This window comes from Symsagittifera roscoffensis, chromosome 5, assembly GCF_963678635.1.
Source record: "Symsagittifera roscoffensis chromosome 5, txSymRosc1.1, whole genome shotgun sequence".
In the NCBI taxonomy this organism is placed as follows: domain Eukaryota; kingdom Metazoa; phylum Xenacoelomorpha; order Acoela; family Convolutidae; genus Symsagittifera; species Symsagittifera roscoffensis.
The window spans coordinates 34,001,691-34,014,679 of NC_087066.1; the positions used below are offsets into that span (position 1 = coordinate 34,001,691).

The 12,989-nt window shown below is 47.7% G+C and overlaps 1 protein-coding gene across 1 annotated transcript in view; it reads right to left on the minus strand.

Moving 5' to 3' along the window:
- Positions 1-12,989, minus strand: part of LOC134845755 (serine/threonine-protein kinase 36-like) — a 332,187-nt gene that overhangs the window by 303,660 nt on the left and 15,538 nt on the right. The window lies entirely within an intron of this gene.

The following is a 12,989-nucleotide window of genomic DNA, read 5'->3' on the forward strand; positions in this document are numbered from 1 at the left end:
CGATGGGACTTCTTGAGCAACTGAAGGGCAAGGAGATTCCGACATCAAAGAAGATATGGGAGGCTATTCAGGCGTTATTTGCGGCGATGAATGAGGTACAAGAGAACGTAGCCTCGAGATTTGGGTCCAAGACAAAGGTGGTGTTTACCACATCCCCAGGATACGCCAGCATGCCACCCGCCCTACAATTCGTGTATGCGGTCTTAATCTTGATAGCGGAAGGGAGTGAATGGCGGATTCTGATGGCAGCCCCCAATCGAGAGCTGGAGCCAGTAAACTTGAGACTTTACAGATCAGAATTACCAGCGGCATGGGCTGACATATCTCATGCGCTGAGGGGCTTTTACGGACTAGCCGATGTCTTGATTGTATTGGATGAGGTACTCTTGCTAGAGATATCGAACTTTGCTAGACAACTCAAGTTCAGCCCAGTCATCGGGGACGACCACCCGGCGATAAACCAGTTGACGGCCAGCCTGTGGTTCCGGAGTATGGATGTGAAAGTCGCAAATTCCACCAGCAGGACTAGAGGTCCCGGCAACGAGAGAAGAAATGTGGTCGAGACGGAGAAACAGTTAGAATCGATGAAATATCGCTTGACCCAAGAGAATGGCTGGTGGCCATTCCTGACACCAAGGCTGGAGAACGCCACGAATAAAACGAGGGAGGAAGCACCACTCCTCGTGAAACAAATCTGGAGTTTTCTAGAGAAGCAACTGGAGCTAGCTGAAAGGAGAGACATGACGGTGGTTAGATTTGTCTCGGCCGCCAATGAAGTGACGATTGGAGGATTTTGGAGAGAGCACGCCAACGGCGAATTGAAGACTAGGAGAGATTACGAGATTCTCAAGTTCTTGAGTCCTTGCTGGGAGAGAGAATTCTTGGCAGGAGTGTTCGGCACCACGGCGACTATCTTCGGAGCCTTCGTGCAGGAGATACTGGGCATGCCCATCAGCCTGCTCTTGGCCCTGTATTTGGTCTACCCCAGATACTTGTTCAATATGGGTCCAGCATATATGTTTAGTCGGGGAGTGGAGACACTTCGAGTTGATGGGTACCTGGCACTAGTGCTCTTGACCCATGGGGAATTGGTGTCGTTTCATCGGTTAATGGAATATGGAGAACCTCTGTCTATGGGGAGAGTCCACACGAGCATTGAAACCAGCTCCTACAAGTGCGCCGCAGGGTTGAAGACACTACTGGTGCAATACCTCATGATGCAGAATCGATACATGACGGGTGAAGATGAGAACCCAACCTCGAGAGAAGAATGGGAGAAGGCGAACAGAGGGATGCCTCTGTTGACGGACCTGTGTCTGGCAATGAGGTCGGACCCAATGGGGATAATCCGAGGTCTGGAGGAGGTGGTGACCTGCATCTATGGTCCAGCAGTGACGTACGCGTTTCCAGATCCCCTGGTGATAACGTATCGTCACTCGGTGACGCACTTGAGTCTCATCAGCGTACTGGATGGTGCAGCGCTGAATTGGTGTCAGCAGGAAGTGCTCAGGGCGCGTATGAGCAACACGGTACTCTTCGGAAAAGTGAAAGATGCTGAGATGATGGTGTGCAATTTCAGGGGACAAATGCAATGCAGAATGGGAGGCAAGCGAGAGGGCCCTATTGAAATGTATCCCAAATTCTGGAACTTGAACCCATTGACGGCGGACGGACGAGAAATCTTGAGAATTCCTGCCTGGAAGGAGTGCTTCGCACTGGTGAAGAGGGAGCTAGAGACCATAATGGAGAAAGAAATCCTCCCGGCAACCATGCCTGAGTTCCCAATAGTCAGGAGGATGACCTTAGGAATGAATAGTCCCTTGGTAGTTCCCTCCATAATGGCGAGGATGAGAGCGGAGGAAATGCAGAAGGATTTCACTGATGGCTGGGACCCCCTGTTCATTGGCTACACGGCGGCGGTCTACTTCCATACCAGCGAGATGAAGGTAAATTCGTGGACGACGCAAGCAAAAAAGAGTAGAGGTTCGCAGCCCCCTGGATATGAGGTGCGGAAAGTCTTGAGGACTCTTGAGAAGGAAGGACTTGAGAATATGCTACCCATATGGGATGATGGCAGGATGATCGTGATGGAGGGACACGTCGCACTGGTGGACGACATGAAATTTGCCACGAGAAAATATAAGGCGCCCTATGGCTTGGAACAGGTGGAAATAAGACAGGAAGGAACAGAACTAGATGCAGCAGGTCAACTGCACGTAGCACTGACGGAATACAAAAAGCTGGATCCCGCGACACCATCACCACTGTCCGTGGACACACCTGGAGACAAGAGGAGCGGACCCGTCGAGGACCGATTTAAGAAAATTCTCGAGAGAAGGAGACATGAGTCAGAAGAAGAGAGTATGGATGAAACTCTCAGTGAAGCTGGTGAAGACATGGAAGTGGGGAATACGCCTGAACCAGGGCCATCAGGGGAGGAGCTCACCACTCAAGAGCTGTTGAAAGATTTGAGCGAGGAGAATTGGGCAGATACTGCCACACCACCCCTGATTCCGTCTCCACGGAAGAACCTAGAGTTGCCATTGGCAGGTGAAACCTTCAATATGGGGATGTTACTCTTGAGCTCGGAGGAAAGGGAGAAGAACACGTTCGAAGGGAATAGGGACATATTCTTGGGATCTCTCGAGGATGACGCTTGGCAGGAGTTCCTGGAGGAATTCAATCGAGAAGTGGGCAGCGAGACGACGCTGGACAAGTTCAAGAAGGAACTGTGGGACGCAGTAGTGAGATTCGGGGAACCGCTCCTGATAGGAACGGGCCTGGATGAGAAAGCAAGAAAAGAGCTGCTGAACAAGCTAGTGGAGCTGAGGAACGCACGATCGAAGACTAGAAAAGAGAAATGTGAGGACAGCTCTACTCTGAAACGAAAAACTGTGGATAAAATGGTTGATGATATAAAAAGGGATAAGGTTGGGACTAGTAATATGATTAAAAGTACTAATATCCTTAAGGCTCGAGCAGGGGGGAGGCAAGAGTTGGAAGGAGTGGATGGAGAGGTAGAATCAATGATGATAGCCACCACACCCTCGAGCAGAGACGTGAAGACTCGCAAGAGGAAGAGAGAAGTGGAAGGATGGGGTAGTCCTTCAGTGGATGCTGTTTCGGAAGGAAACTTGAGAGAGACGGCGCCCATCGTTTTGGCCCGATGCAAGACGGCGGCATACAAGAACAGCTCGGAACTCAGGAAACCACTTGAAGTAGAAAAGGAAATAGAGGTTTCCACCAGTTCTACGTCAGAAGAAGAATTCAAGCCTCAGAAGGTAAACGTGAAGAGAGGTTCAACGAACGGACAGGTAGGGGAAGTGGAGATCGGCAAAGAATGGATCTCGAAGGCACATCAGGACATGAGCAAACAAGTGACGAGTGATCCATTGGAGAGGAACAAGACGAGGAACACTTCCCGGACGTGGTGGGTGGCCCTCGAAACATTGAAGGAAATGGAGGACTGCTTGAAGAAGTTGGATAGTGGAATAGCTCACAGGCGACGCAATTGGGCCACCCAGCAGAAAGCCGAGGTTAATAAGATAGAGATGGCAAGTCATCTGAAGAGGTCCTGGCAGAGTTTGTTGAAGGATCATTTTGAAGAGGCGATGAGAACATCCTCATCAGCACCGCCACTAATGGCGAATCCCTTCGTTAGAACTGCGGGACAATTAATGTTCACCTGGAGTCTGGTGGGAATAGAGTTGGAGACATTGACCTCGTATGACAGGCTGAAGCTGGGAAGCAAGAAGCTAGAGGTGTATCAGGCACTGATGCAACACGTGGCCAGGGACAATTCAGGCTTGAGCCTGGCTAGGAGAAAAGATGCCACATGTTTCTTGAGATGGACAATGTCAATGATGTCTGATAGCGCCATCCTGGCATGCCACCAGAGAGCAAGTGGAAGTAAAACCATGGAGAGAAGGGTCTCAACGATCATCTTGAATGTATATCAAAGTACAGGAATAGAGAAAGAAGATGGTTCCAGACTATCCTTAGAGAGCCACCGAAAGCTGGACGAGGTACGGAGGTTCTCTAATAAGAAGTTCGAGGAAGAACATGATGTTCACCGTAACCTGGCCTCGTCAGAACAGTACTCGAGACTCAGTGAGAAGGGGGAATACCAATACGTGTCTGGAGTGCTGGGAATAGCCTACAATCCCTTCTTAGACTCGGAAGCTGGAGGAGCCCACAGAAACCATGAGGTAGCGGAGCTGCTGAAGTTTTGGACAGAAAGAATAATGGAGATAGACGCGGTGGAGAAAGAGGGGCCGAGCCTGGGCCTGATTCTTGAGAAAACACCAGAGGTGATAAGCATGCCGCGCTCAAACAAGAGAGTTGAAGTAAACATGGGCGGTGGAAATGGCTTGTTAACCACGAACTTGGGAGTGATATGGAAGCTACTAAGACCCTCCTGGTGTCCACATCCCCATGCGAGTCTAATCGAGGAAACCACCGAGCGAGTGAGGTTAGCACCAACGGAAGATGAAGATCTGGCGAAGTTAAGTGTGCTGCATAAGCTAATCACGCCCCAGATGCAAGAGCCAAGCGAAAGGACGAGCGACCCCGGGTCAGCAAAGAAATTGGAGCCGGGTAGCTGTCTGGATTCGACGTGTGGGAACGGAGAGCACATCTGCGATGGACGGTCATGCGTCAGGATACTGTCGTTTCAAAAAGAAGACCTGGTCACTTGGTTCGAAGACATCACAGAAAGGGAGAAAAGTGAAGTGCAAATAATAGCGGAATGTTACGCGAGAACCACGGTGAATATAGCGACAGCTCTCGGATTCTTCTCGAGAATGTGTGGTCTGCAGGCACTGGAGAGACTGGAGTCTGAGCATCATTTAGTGACGGCGTTGAGCGTGGAATCATGGCCCGGGGTGTTGCAGGTGACTCAAAAACACATCCGGAGCTGGAAAGTTGGTCTTGAGGCGGAAATGGGATTTCCCCTGAGCGAAGCTTATGGCTTGCCATTGAACGCGAAATCGCTGATAGGGTCAATGATGGCCAACTTGTGCGGAAGTCACTACCCGCTACACATGGCGATGGTGGAAGTGTCCAGCCAGAGAATACTGGTGGACAAGGCCTTCTCAGTGCCCAAGTGCGTGAGGTTGGCTCGGATGTCGCATCACTCACACAAGTTGTTGAGAAAAATCAAAGGGACAGTACCAAAAGAATTGAGAGATGACTTAAGCGAAATCTGGGGAGAAGATCTTCTGAAGTTGGAAAGAGAAAACACAAGCGATCACGAGAGACAAAACGTGATCGGGAAACCTGTGGGAAGTACTCCGAACCTGGAAGACAACGACACGATGCACGAGAAAATGATGGAGCTTGAGCCTCTCTTGGAAGCCTCAGGGGAGCGTAATCTCAGGAGCATTGAGATCTCTCATGGGGAATGCCCATGCCACTGTTTGGCACAAACGGTGTGGTATCCAGATCACAAGAACCTTTGCCTGGTGTGGGATGTGGAAGAGATTCGGTCGATCGGACTACCGGATCACCGGCAGAAGGTGACGCTCTTAGTAGTGAGTACGATGTTAGCTCTGAGATGGATAGAAGAGAATATAACGAAATATCGGGAGGCGACGACGCCAACGGCTGAGTCAATATACGCGATAGACTACAGCAGGAGACTTGAGTTGTTTGAGACTGCGTGCAAAGTATTCGCCATACCAACGGAAGTCAGGCACGTATGGAGTCGCTTGAGGTACTTTCCATGGTTTCGGGCGACACTGACGTCTTGGTTGTACAGGGCAACGAAAGATCACATGAGAAAACATCAAAAGGAGTATCGACAGTTCCAGGCCGAGATTGGGCCGGAAGCTTTCAAGAGACCCCTGCTAACCCATCGTAATGCGATCACGACGGGATGGAAGAGAGTGGGTAAGATGTCTAGAGACAACACCAAAGCGAGGGAGTCGATACTAGAGGAAGACCTGGCGAAGAACGTGAGCTTGAGCCTGCACAACTCCTTTTGCTTGAACCGAGAAGCTAGGGTGAAGGCACTACCCAACCAAGCAAAGAGATTGCAGGAGCAGAGAGAATGGATGCGATCCTATGAACAGCTGAAGGCTTGGGAGGAGATTGTGATTAGTTCCGATGATGAAGAGGAACTGTTGAGACAGTTTGCCGCATCTAGCACTTCAGGAGGCAGTACCTCCAAGGCGAAGAGCACGAGATGAATGGGCAAATCGGATGGATCTTGAGTCTTGAGAGGGAAGGGGGGCTTGAGTGTGAATCCGAGTGAAACTTGGATTCACGAAAAAGAAATTTTAACAAAGTAAATATTGTTACTAATATACTATATCTATTATATAGATCAAAATGCTGCATGACAATTTCCTGATTGAATAGGACAAAAGAGATTTTTAAATGATTGGCTTGGAAAGCGAAAATTCAAAGGTGCAGGTAAATGCAGATTTTGATTGCTGTTTAGCAATAGTGTGAAAATTTTAAATGGTCGTGAATTTTGGGGTGTAGATAATCTTGAATCTGCTGCAAACTTCTGTAAATGACCACTGGCACTGTATCTTGAGCAACACTCGGTTTTTCTGGGACTCACTGGCAGAAGACAGCGCGCGATGAGGACATCGATCTCGAGTCCGGGGAGTATGTGCCAGTCGGTCATATTTGGAAGTTTGACCTTGAGAAGAGCAGAAAATACTTGATTTTGAAGTGAAATTTAATTTTTCAAAATTTCGAAAGGAACATGTCATGCACGATTTTCTCGCGATAACTGAAAATCAGAAAAAGAAATCAGAGCAATTTTAGAACAATTGCGGGGAAGTTGTCAATTAAAAACGAGTGGGAAATTGCTATTCGCAATTTCCATCATAGTGAACGAGAGTAGAGCTGTCCTACTTGAAATAGAAGACAGAGTATCCCCGAGAGAGCGATTACTAAAGTTGGACCAGAGTGAACCTTCAGCGGAAAGGCGGACAACTGGAGTGTCCCAACGGTCCAAGAGAACTCAAATTCTAGAGCATGAACTTATCCTTGCTGTCCAAACTATAAAACATTAAACTTCTCTTAGTTATTTATTTCTTGAGTTAGTTACTGACTGGATTATTTTCCCAACTCTTGAGAGCGCTGATATGTGAGTACGAATTTAAATTCTAGAGTGTGTTTTATGATTGTTATGTTGAGGTAAGGCGAGTTTTAGGTTGATCCATCTGAAATGGATCAAAGTCACACTGTCTAATAAAAAGTAACCTAACGGATTGTTCCAACCCGGTTTTTAACGGCGTTCATGTATTTTGGGTATCTAGAGACCTAAGTATGGGGACGTTTCTAATTCTAGAGTGGGGGGATATTTTAGTAGTAGCCTTTAAGCTGTAACGGGTCGTAGTCTCATGTCACAAGCGAACCGAACTGGCTCCGACCGTTCTTGAGGTGGGAAAACACAAGAGATAGTGTCCCTGACCCTTGAGCCAGTGGTTATAGGGCCTATTTTTCTTAAGCCTCATGTGTGACTGCAGTAGACGAATGTTACAGAGGGTGAGGTCAAGGAGAACACGCAAAAAAACGAAATCATACAAGGACGAGTCAGATGGCTGCATCGATACTTGGATAGAGGTGATGAAGTTACACTTTGAAGAAGAGAATCTCTCAAAGAAACAGGAATGCAGCGCATTGACAAGCAACCTGGAGGGTACCGCCCTAAATTGTGTAATGGCGAAAAGGGCCAATGAACGAGACAGCGCTCGCAAGATAATCGACATCTTATGGAATCGGTTCGGCTCTGGTGTACAAGGGCATCAGGTTATGGTGAAGTTCGAAAAGAGGCGTCAAAGAGATGACGAATCCATAGACAAGTTTTTAGACGACCTTGAACTACTCAGAAGGAGAAGCAATCCCGATGAGAGAAGACCGGAGCGAAACTTGGCGATCGCCTCGAAGTTCATGGATGGAGTAAAAAGTGATGAGCTGAAAACCACGCTAGCCACACACTTCACCCTGTCCCTTGACCAGGTACCCACGCCCGATGATTTGCGTATGAATTCATGTGAGTACTTGCTCATAAAACCGAGGGCGCAAAACCGTTACAGCAATTATGGCAACTATAGCGGAACAAAGACTGGCGCGAACTCCAGTTGGTACAGACCTCGTGACGACATGGATAAGAGGAGGTCATGTGCGAAATGTGGCTCGATGGACCACCATGTTTCCACCTGTTCTGCTTACAAACAGAACATGAAAGCGATAGGCTATTTTCTCGATGATGTTGATGCAACCGACGAGGACCACGAAGAGTACGTTAGAGGACTCATAATGAAGTATGGACCAATTTGCTTCTTCTGTAATTTGGAGGGACACTTCAATTCGGATTGCACTCAATTTTGGAATGCGGCGGTGGACGCGAAACATCCCCGCCATGAAGAGGCGCTTTCGGGCGTCAAAGCTACTCGAGCAGATCTGATGAACGAGGCTGAGTCTCGGAGAAAAGAGACGACACCGAGCACATTTACGACTAAGAAGGTGAAGACCTTGTCTGATGAGGTGATAGCCTCGAGCCTGGAGGCAGAGTCGGCTGGCCCGCTCAAGGTGGATTATGGCTTAGCAGCACGGACTGCATTACAGAAAGTCCAGCAGGAGCTAGCCACGAAAGAAGTTGAGCAATGTGTAAGGTCGGAACTGGAAAGCACAGATCTTTGGGAAAAAATTGACAATCTGAGGAAAACAACGAAAGGAGAGGACAAACAGGAACCAAGAAAACCGGGACTAAAGCTAAATGATATATCGGGTAAAACCTATGGCATGACGAAGGAAGGAACGAAGATAATGTCCATTATCTTGGTGGTCAAGAATTTGAGTGGTCAAGTGACCAGGTGGTCAAGAATTTGAGTGAACCGTCCGAGATCACGCTGGTACACCTGGACATTTATGCGGACTACCTGAGGGAGAAGGATTCAAAGTTGGACCCCAGGGCAGTGCGAGCGCTGCTCACGACAGGAGTCCAAGACTAATGAGAGTAGATAGACATTACATCGAAGTCCATGGCCCATATCCGATTCTGATGAATGTGGACGGCATTAACATCCACACGAAGGCTCACGTGACTAATGCCAGTGACCAAGTAGGCCGGATATGCATTGGTCGAGAAGAGCTGAAGGTGCGACGAATCGGACATAACGCCATGCTTGAACAGGATGCGATTCACATAGGTTGCGAAGCCGATCTGGCAGCACATGTACTGGATGTGCACGGCAGACAACTTTCATTAAAAGGACTGTTAGACACGGGAGCAGTGGTCAGCGTCATGCCGGTCAGCACCTCCACTGATATGGACCTCGACAGGTTGGATTTGATACCGACAAATATCAGACTGGCAGCTGCCAATCAGGGAGCAATATATGTGACAGGACGGACCCCGATTATATCACTACAGCTTGGAGGGAGACATCTTTAAATGAGCTTCCTGATGGTAGAAAATTTGGACGAATACAATCAATTCATCCTGGGAAGGAACTTCGTACGCAAGTTTTGATGTCATGATCGACCTCATGGACGGTTTGATCAGGATCAAAGATCCTGAGAGGAAGTATGAAAAGAAACCTCTTAATATGGTCTTAATTAACCAGGCAAAGGTGCCAGTTTTTCTGGATCGAAAAGTTAAATTGAAGCCAAACCAAGCCGTGGTAGCGACGTTTAGGATGAGGAATCTAAATGAACTCAGTAATGACAGACAGGTGTGTCTGGTACCAAATCCAAACAGTAAGAGCTCGGCTATTTTAGGAACAAGTTTCTCACTCATTCAGAGCGGACTGTGTGTGAGTGTGTTGTTGAACACAGAAGCAACCACAGTTAAAATACAGAGGGGAAAGAAACTTGGCTACGTATTGCCATTGAACACAGATTTTCAGAGTGTGGAGAACTTGAAAAAGTTTGATGTAACTAAATGTCCCTTGCACGCGAACCGAGAAAGTACACCGAAGAGAATAAATAAATTGAAATCTTCTAAGAAATTGTTTTCAATGAAGTCGGAGACAGATGATGGGTTGTCTAGTTGTTCAAATTTTCGCGAAAGACCAACAAAAATAGAGTTAGCAGCAAATAAACATGTCCTGCACGAGATAGAACATCTGAAGGGTAAAATATCGGACAAATAACTAGATTCGCTCAGGGCGGCGCTAAATCGGAATGCAGACGTTTTTTCGAAGCATAAAGCCGATATAGGTTGCTGCAGTTTTGTAGAACAAGAGATTGAGATAGAAGAGGGCTCGGTACCTCATAGGGAAGGGGCGAGGAGAATGACCCCACATAAGTCAGAAGCGTGCAGGAAAGAGATCGATATGTTAATTGAGTACGACATGATCGAGCCGTCGAAGTCCACGTGGGCTTGTGGCGTGGTCATGGCTAAAAAGAAAGGGGGCAACTCAGGTTTTGTTGTGATTTCCGCTACCTGAACGCAGTGACGATAAAGGACGCATACCAGATTCCCCGCATCGATGAGAGCCTCTCCAAGTTGGGGGACGCGAAGTTCTTCACGATGTTAGATTTGGGCTCTGCGTTCTGGCAAGTGCCACTCAGAAAGCAAGATTGTGAGAAAACGGGCTTCGCGTGCGAGCTGGGATTGTGCAACGCGACGGCCACATTCCAGCGACTGATGGCCCAGGTACTCACGAATGTAAAAAAGAAATACGGGAACCTCATCATGTGTTATGTCGATGATGTCGTGATCGCAACACCAACCCTGAAGGATCATATAGAGAGGTTGGATGAGGTGTTTACTTGCATGAAACAGGCGGGCCTGAAGTGCAAACCCTCCAAGTGTGAATTCCTTAGAGACTCAATAAAGTATCTGGGCCGCCTTGTGGATAAGCACGGTATGAGACCGGATCCCGAAGCGATCGAATCGGTCTTGACCTGGAAGGCACCTAAGACAGACACACAACTGATGAGTTTTTTCGGGTTTGCTAACTATTATCGAGAGTTCATCAAGGGATACGCCGATAAGATATACCCCATGCAACAGTTGATGAGAAACAAGGGCAAAAAATTCACTTGGACTGATGAGGCAAAAGTTTCAATTGAAAACATTAAACGTGAACTTTGCGAGGCACCGGTCCTCGGCATGTCAACAGAGAAGGGGATGATGTTTGTGTTAGACACGGATGCATCAGTGGTTGCGATATCGGGCATACTTCACCAGGAGCAAGAGTGGAACGGAAGATCGGTTCTCCGTCCGATAGCCTATGAAAGTAAGGTTCTGAGCGATACTGAGATGAAGTACGGCACACCAAAAGCTGAAATGTTCGCGGTGATCACTTTCGTAGAAAAATACAGGAACTTATTGGGGAGTGCTCACTTCAAGTTGCGTGTGGATAATCGTGCCCTTGCCTCGCTGAAAACCTATTCGATGGACCAAAGTTATATTGGTCATTGGATCGTGCGCCTGGATGGATACCACACGATCATAGAGCACCGTACCCGTGACAGGCACCAGAATGATGATAGCCTCAGTAAAAAGACAGAATTCTATGAGCAACTAGAAGAGAAACAGGCCAATCAAGCAGAAATCAAAACGGATTTTCATTTCTAGATAAGGAGACCTACGATAAACTACCACTCCTGGGAGAACACATCGGAGACTACTTCCAATTCTGATGTCTCGGAGATTGCGATTCATTCCTTGTTGGCGGAATGCAAACAGCGCGGGCTGGACCGAGAGATGCATCAGGACCCTGACAGAGACAGGTATACCTCCGATGAGGAAGGCACTGTAGTGGATAATGCCGCAGATGAGCTTGAACTGATAGCAGGGTCGAAACGCCCAACCAGATTACTACCACATGGTATGGTCGTCCGTACCCACCTGGAACCATCTGTGCGGGAAGCAACACCTTTGAAGAAGATATGGTGTGTCAAACTGATGGATGATGCCCATGCCCCGGAGATAATAAGCGGACAATTGAACGTGGTAAAGACATATCTGAAAGCCAGATACCGGCTGTCGGATCTCCTAAGGGCTCAACGAAATGATAGAATGATGAGCAACCTGAAGAGATGGATCGAGAACGGAGCATCTGACAAAGGAGATTTAGAGGAAGACAGCTATAAGATCTTGAAGCAGTTCTATCTGAAGAGAAAAGATTTGTTTTACCTGAACACAGACCGAATCGTTGCCTGTAAATGCAAGGAACAGGACAAGGTCCTTTACAAGTATAATTCAATAGTGTTATCACAGTTAGAACAGACCAAATTGCTCTTTCGTTCACATGATCAGATGGGCCATCAAGGCGTGGACAAAGTGTACAACAGGATACAGAAACGATTCAAATGGCCTGGTTTGAAGAAAGCTTGTGAAAATTGGGTCTGTACATGCTTGTCGTGTCAACAGGAGAAGAACCTCAGGAAACTGAGGTTCCCCCTGCAGTCAAAAGAGTCATCGGGATTCAACAAAATAGTGCAGATTGATCATCAGAAGATATGCATGACAGCCACGGGCTACAATCAGGTGCTGGTAATGATTGATCATTTTACGAAATATGCAGAGGCAGCACCCTGCTTGACAGCATCAGCGGAAGAAACATGCGATCATTTGATAAATGTGTGGATAGCGAGGCACGGCTGCCCCATCACATTCCAATCGGACATTGGCAAAGTATTCGTGGGTGATCTCACGAAGGAGTTAATGAAAAGGTCGCAGGTAGCATAGGCCCACTCGACCACTATTACTCGCAAACGAATGGCCTAGTCGAGAGGCAAAATCGCACGCTGGTATCCATGTTGAGAGTTTATTGCTCACGCTACATGGATGACTGGGATAGACACTTGCCGCAAGTGATGGGTGCATACAACAGCACAGAGCATTCCACCACAGGAATAAGTCCGCATATGATGCTAACGGGTCACGAAAAAGCGCTTCCGTTGACTTTTACTACCCTGAATATGAAGGGAAGAGAACAGCACCGCAAACGTACGTGCGGGATGTCATTAGAAGACAGCAGGACCTCAATCACTTATGCAGGAGGAACACGCAA